The sequence below is a fragment of the Alexandromys fortis genome, unplaced genomic scaffold (assembly GCF_014885135.2).
Source record: "Alexandromys fortis isolate MF-2015 unplaced genomic scaffold, M_Fortis_MF-2015_v1.1 scaffold_17, whole genome shotgun sequence".
NCBI classification, from domain to species: Eukaryota; Metazoa; Chordata; class Mammalia; order Rodentia; family Cricetidae; genus Alexandromys; species Alexandromys fortis.
Genome location: NW_026067896.1, coordinates 18738338 through 18745468, shown reverse-complemented (window position 1 = coordinate 18745468; position 7131 = coordinate 18738338).

Genomic DNA, 7131 nt, shown 5'->3' with positions numbered 1-7131 from the left:
CCTTAAAATTTTGTGCTTTCCCCCAGTATTTTGAGCTTCCTTACACTTTCCCAAGCTTTCCTCCCTGCCCTGTGGCTGCTCATTGCCCGCAGGTCTGACCTCCCTCCATGCCATCAGTGTTAGGATTTTCCTCCTTCCCTCCTTCATTAGCCTCTTCCATTCAGGCAGCTCTGAGATTTGAGAGTTTGCCTACCCCAGGAATTTTCTTTTAAGTTCTAATAAGATTGCCCTTGAACTTTGATTTGAGTTTATTCTTAAATTATGTTATTAGTGAGATTAAGAGCCCCAAAGAGGCCCACATTTCCCCCTGTATCATCACTACCATGCAAGCATACCAACAGATTCTCTATACTCACATAGAATCTGGGAACAGTAATGGGTCTGTAGACCCAATGGAGGGGGAAGTCAGAGACTGTTGATCCATTGAGTTCATGGGCCAGTCGGTCAAGGAGAATTGATGAGCTTCAAGTTCAATGAAAGACACTGTACCAGAACTTAACCTCTGACCTCCAGGTGCATGTTCATTCACATGTATACACATCTACCTGCGCGCGCGCGCGCACACACACACACACACACACACACAAATACATGCACACATAGTGCAGGCATGTATATAACATAGAGCCAAAGAGGGGGCAGAAAGGCGAGAAGGGGGGGAGAAGGAGAGGGAGAGACAGAGGGAGAGGGAGGAGGGAAAGAGAGAAAGAGAAAGTAATAACGCCAAGACAAAAATCCTTTATCATAAGACCTAGTGTCAGTACCATTTTCCTGACAGAAAATTTAAGTCTCTGGTTCCCCACAAAAGGAATATAGACATACTCTTCAAATAAAAATTAATGTATACCATACTTTACCTGGTTTGACCCTGTGCTCATATTACATGTGCTTTTAAAAAGATGAGTCCAACTTGTGATGCCCAAATACCCTTGAGTGTGGGCCTTCCCTGTGTGCGGTTGACTTATTATGGGTCTCACCCTTAAAGAAAACTGACTGTCTTTCAGCAGCTTTCTCAGCAAGGGAAGTCACTATGAGTTGTATATGCAGATGCCCTCTTGCATTCAGAAAACACAGTGGTTTTTTTTTGTTTTTTTGTTTTTTTGTTTTTTGAAGTCTACCACTTCTCACTCTTAAAATCTTTCCCACCCCTCTGTCATAGATGATTCCTGAGGTTTGGGGGGGGGGGGAAGAAGTGTGCCATGGATGCTCCAGGTAGGGCTCAACACTCCACAGTCTTGTTTCTCTGCACATTTACTCTCTGTGGGTCTCTGTGTTAACTGCTCACCACTACAAGGAGAAACTTCTCTGATGAAGCCCGACAGACATGCAAATCTGTGGATATAGTGAATTCTACAAGAACTGCCCAAATTCAAGTCAGCCAAAATCCTGTTAAGGAGAAGGGGCGGTAGCACCAAGTGTCAACCCTTGCCGAGAAAGCTGCTGAAAGACAGTCAGTTTTCTTTAAGGGTGAGACTCATAATAAGTCAACCGCACACAGGGAAGGCCCATACTCAAGGGTATTTGGGCATCACAATTTGGATTCATCTTTTTAAAAGAGAGAACGGAAAGTTGGGTGGTAGGGAGGTGGGGTAGATCTGGGAAGAGCTAGAAGAGGGAGGGGAGAATACGATCAAAATACATTGTATGACGTTCTCAAAGACCTAATTAAGATATTCTTTAAAATGCTCTACACCAGCATGTTCTTAGGCTTTAGGAAAAGCCACAAATGGTTGGTGAGCAGCCACCATTGGACTAGTGCCTGGGCATAGAGGATTCTGAGAATAGTTGTCTTTTGAAGATGGACTTGTAAACTCTCAGACTACATCCAGGTGTGTAAACAGCATTAATACACCCTGAAGATGTGGTGCTGAAAGAACAGTTCCTCCTGGAGACTCTACCTAGAGCCTAATGATACCTGGAACACACCAGCAGAGGTGATGCTTAAAAGAGCTTATATAGCACACAAACTCTGGTAAATAATAACACTGCTGGAAGTATCAACATGGAAGACTTAAGTTAATTTACTAACAAGGCAGCCTGGAGGATGGGAAAATAATATTTGCCAGCTATATACCTGAAACAGCATTAATACCAAGAATAAACGAAGAACTCAAAAAGCTAAACACTGAGAAAACAGCCCAGTTTAAAACTGGGTCCTAGGAATGAGCATAATTCTCAAAGGAATAACAGTGACTAATGAAGATTTTTATTTATATACTTTTTATATTTCAAATAACATCTTATTAATTTTTGAGAATTTTATTTAATTTATCTTGATCATATTTACCCCCAAAATTTTCATAGATTCATCCCATCTCCCTACCCACCTAAATTTGTGTCTTTTTAAATTTCAAATTCACATAGTCTAATTTCTGCTTCTCTAATACCCAAAGGTTGGAGTCTTATTCCAGAGTGATCAATATATCCGGAGTCACATCCTTAAGGAAAATTAACTTTCCCTCTTGCAGCAACTCTCACCTGCCAATTGCTGCTCAGCTAGCATAGGACACAATACACAGCTATTACGTTCATGCTAGAATTTTGTCTGACTTGAGCTTGTGCACATCTTGCACTAATAAATACTTTTTTAAAAGTGTAAACCATCTTTATCCAAGCAAACTCAGATTAAAACTACTTTGAAATTTCATCTTGCCCTAGTCAGAATGACTACGATTAAGGAAACAAAATACAGCGCATGTTGGTAAGGATGTAGAGACATGGGAACCCTCAGGATCTGTTTGTAGGAGTGAACATTGGTACAGCAACTAGAGAAAGCACTATTGAGGTTGGAAAAAATACTAAAAGTACAACATCTGCAAAACTTCCATTACTAGACACATGCCCAGAGAAGTTCAGTTCCTACCACAGAGACACGTGCCTATTCATGTTTGTAGCTGTTCCAATCCTGATAGGACATGGAAACGGCCTAGATATGTACTGTCAGAACATGGAATCGGCCCAGACATGCACTAACTGATGAATGGAAAATGAAAATGTGGTACCTACACACATGGAATGTCATTCAGCTATAAAAAAAAAAGTGAAATCATGAAATTTGTGTAAGTAGATTCAACTGGGACACCTTATCCTGAGTAACCCTGACACAGAAAATCAAGCTTCACACGCTCTTACTGGCATGTGGATCTTAGCATTGCCTCTTTAGATCTGTGTCTTTCATTCAGAAGCCACAAAACTAGAAAGGAGCCTTTGGGGGTGATATTAAGGGAAAGGGCATGACACCATTGATATGAAGGGCAGAAGGAGAGTAATGGGGAGGGAAGTTTTGAGGGGTATGGAAGGGTAGAGTGGAGCAAGGTGTGGGGGAGGGGTAACTAGCAAAAAGGATGTTTGAAAAACACATGAAGAAACCTACTATTTAATAAACTTCACAAGCATATTTTTTAATATATAATAGAGTTTAACTGGAGTTAGCCTACACAGGAGATAATGGTCCTCCGAGCAGCCATAGATTGTCAAACACAAGCCACAAATGTCAGGTGTTCAGTACCTCCCCTACCGTTGTTGGGCAAAGGTGTCCCGGATACGCTCAAAGAAATATGGGCTTCTGCCATTTCTCTTGTTGTCCATTAGAATTTGATGTTAAAACCCTATTACTGAAACAACGCACTCTTTGGTCATCAGACATGGAGTGATCAAGCTGGTACTGACCAAAAAGATTCCTCTTTGCTGGATGGCACCCATAATACTGGAAGATGCTATGGAGTGTGCTGGAAGAAAATCTCATTGTCAGTCTAAGCCATGGTGCTAAAACATTAGAGAAAATGCAGCATCTTTTAACAAGACATGCCCTTGGGTGCAATAGTGGCATGAATATCATGGAGATAAGTAACCCCTTCCTCATTGGATTTAAGGCCAGTTTAGCAGGATGTGCTACACGCCTGGTAGTGTTAATCTGCCCAAATACCCAGTATTGGAGATTTCACAGGCCCTAAAGCCAAAACTGCTAGTATTATCTGGCTAAATAGACTTAATATCAAACAGTTCTCTAAATTCATATCTTCATACACAGAGAATAATGCAGCTCTCAGACTTCATCAGAGAAGTGTGTGTGTAGTAGTAGTAGCGGCAACAGCAGCAGCAGCCAGCTGTGGCCAATGCGGAAACCCACAACTGATGAAATAAGCATCAGTGAACTGCTCAACCACAAATGAAACACACACATGTCACCCCCACTGCCACCACACACCTAGGAGGCAGGTCCTTTGCAGAGAGGTGGGAGTAAGATTGGAAGACCCAGAAGTCAGAGAAGACCAGAGTGAAGCAATGTTTTCTGAACATGACAAGACCATTGTATTGGTCAGCTCATGTTGTGATTGCCCACACAAGATCATACCAGTCAGCACTGTATCATGGTGGGGAGAGGGGCTCACAAGCCCTGATCCCTGACTGTGAGGTTGTTAAGTTGATGCCTTCTCAAGAGGGAATTTTTAAAGAAGTGGACCCCGGTAGGGCAACCATTGTCCAGTGGATGGTCCCACATTTATGGGAATGTTGGAAGCTAGCTAGTATTAGGTTAAGGGGTAATTAACAAGCAAACAAACAAAGGACACAAAATTGAGAGGGCGGGGGGGGGGGTGTAAATCTGGAAAGAGTCAAGGGGAGGAATGTGGGAAAACCAACAGTCACATATATAATAACAAGAGCATTTTATTAATTCCAACCAGTTAGGGTGGCAAAATAGTGACCCCCAAAGAAGATCACAAGCTCCTTTCAAGTGGAGTTAGGAGAATTCCAAAGAGGATGGGTTAATCTGGGGCTGATTGGCGGAGGAAAGATTAGTCTCAGGACTGCTTGGTGGGATGCCTAGTGGTTAGGTACTTTCCAGTTGGCAGGGAAAGCTATCTGTAGCTTGATGAAGGTTGGGGGCACCTGCTGAGCCAGAAGAAGGCTTTAGGGACCTGCTGAGCCAGCAGAAGGGCTTTGGAGGCCCACTGAGCCAGCAGAATAGGCTGTGGTGGTGCCTGCTGAGCTACCAGAAAACTGTGGAGTGTCTGCTGATTGGTTGACCCTAAGTTAAAGTTTTCCTGGGAACAGATTGCTCAACTCTGTCCCATTCTAGTGAACTGAAACAAAGGCCTGGTCTCAGCTCTGGTCTGCTGCTCACCCCGACACCCTGCTGGCTCTCCCGATGACCTTCTTAGAGACCCCAAGGAATCCTGTATTCCAGAATGGCTGAGAACAATACACAGCAGTAACAGCAGGAAGGGAATGTATATTTCCACATAGGCAAGGTTATTTATGTCCATTGTCAATCTGCTCTCCAGACATGCTGCACCTATAAACACTCCCAGAAGTGGTGGATGCCAGAAGTCATTTTACTATACGTTAACCTAACTGTGTAAATGAAAGACCAAGGGTTTGTAGATTTATATAAAAGTTCAGGTATTAAATATGTTTAGTAGTAGGCAGTATTTAGTCTTTATTTTGCCATTATCTAGCCCTGTTCTTGCATAAAAAGCAGCCAAGGCGGTATATGATTAAATGAGTGTGACTTTGTAATAAATAGTATTTGTGGACATTCAAGTTTGAGTTCTATAATTTTTCAACCTTAATTTTTTTTTATTTGTCAACTGTTAATTGATATAGAAAACATTATTTTTTATAGATTTATTTTTACTGTTAATCATGGACATATATGTGTGTCTGTGTGAGTGCATGTGATGTGTGTATAGGTGTCCAGAGAGATCAGAGGCATCAGATCCCCTGAAGCTGGATACTAGACAGTAGTGAATTTCCTGATGTGGGTGGCGGGAGTAGAATTTGGGGTCTTCTGGAAAAGTAATGTGTGCTGCTAATGGCTGAGCTATCTCTCCGGTCCCCTAGAAAAGAGTCTTATTTTGGTGCCATAGGAAAACAGGTTGTGCTTTCTTATCGCTACCGATGTTGAGTCATCTATGATAGTAATAGCAAAGGCTGCTTTTGAAGCAACAGTTTGCTTCCAAGTAGGGGAATGATACAGCTGAGTCTGCCCATACACGCTTCCATTATTGCCCTTTAGACATACCCAGTGATGGAGGCATCTTCTAAAGAACAGAAGTAGAGAGACTGACTATCCAGACACACAGAAATTAGGTTCTTGGAACTCTAGGTACAAGGCTTTTTTCAGTCCATCATATGAATTTCTGGAACCACCTAGAACTGGAAGTGTCAGAAAAGGCCACCATAACATCAAGGTGTGCAACTTTGAGAGAATCACCTTATGGTAACAGCTCTCAACCTATGGGTTGTGACCCCTTTTTGGGGTCTCATATTAGATATCCTGCTTATTAAATATGTGTGTTATGATTCATAGCAGTAGGAAAATTATACTTATGAAGCAGCAATGGAATAATTTTATGGTTGGGGGTCACCACAGCGTGAGGAGTTGTATTTAAGAGTCACAACATTATGATGGCTGATAACCACTGCCTTATTTTTACTAAATGAAGCAAAATTCACTGGTTGTTTCCTCTCTACCCAGCTGGTAACTAGTCAGGATTTGGTGTAAAACATTCTTCCCATATTTCATGTTAAATTTCCAACTATAAACTTGTCAGCAATGGTTACCATTTGCATCTTATAGCAATACTGTGAAATAAGCAAGGGCTAGTCTACTGTCCCACTAGGGCGAGTCTACTGTCCCACTGTAGACCTAGAGAGGGAAATGACATAGCCTGCCTGAACACACTGATGGTAGCTGATACTGCATGAGCCAATCCTAGGTCAACCAATGTGCTTCTTCTACTAGTTCAAAAGTCTAAGTCCTCTTTAGTTTTATGTCAACTTGACACAAGCTAGAGTCACTAGAGAAAACGAACCTCAATTGAGAAACTTCTCCCACCAGATTGGCCTACGGTGCATTTTCTTAATAGATTGCTGATAGGGGAGGGTCCAGTTCACTATGGGCGGTTCCTCCCATGGGCTGATAGTCTTGGATGCTATAGGAAAGCATAATATGCAAACCATGGGGGAGCAAGCTCGTAAGCTACATTCCTACATGCTTTTTGCATCAGTTCCTGTCTTCGGTTCTGTTGCGACTTCTTTTCATGATATGGAAGTATAAGCAAAATAAGCCTTTCCTTCCCCAAGTTACTTTTGGTCCTGGTGTTTATTACAGCAACTGAAACGCAA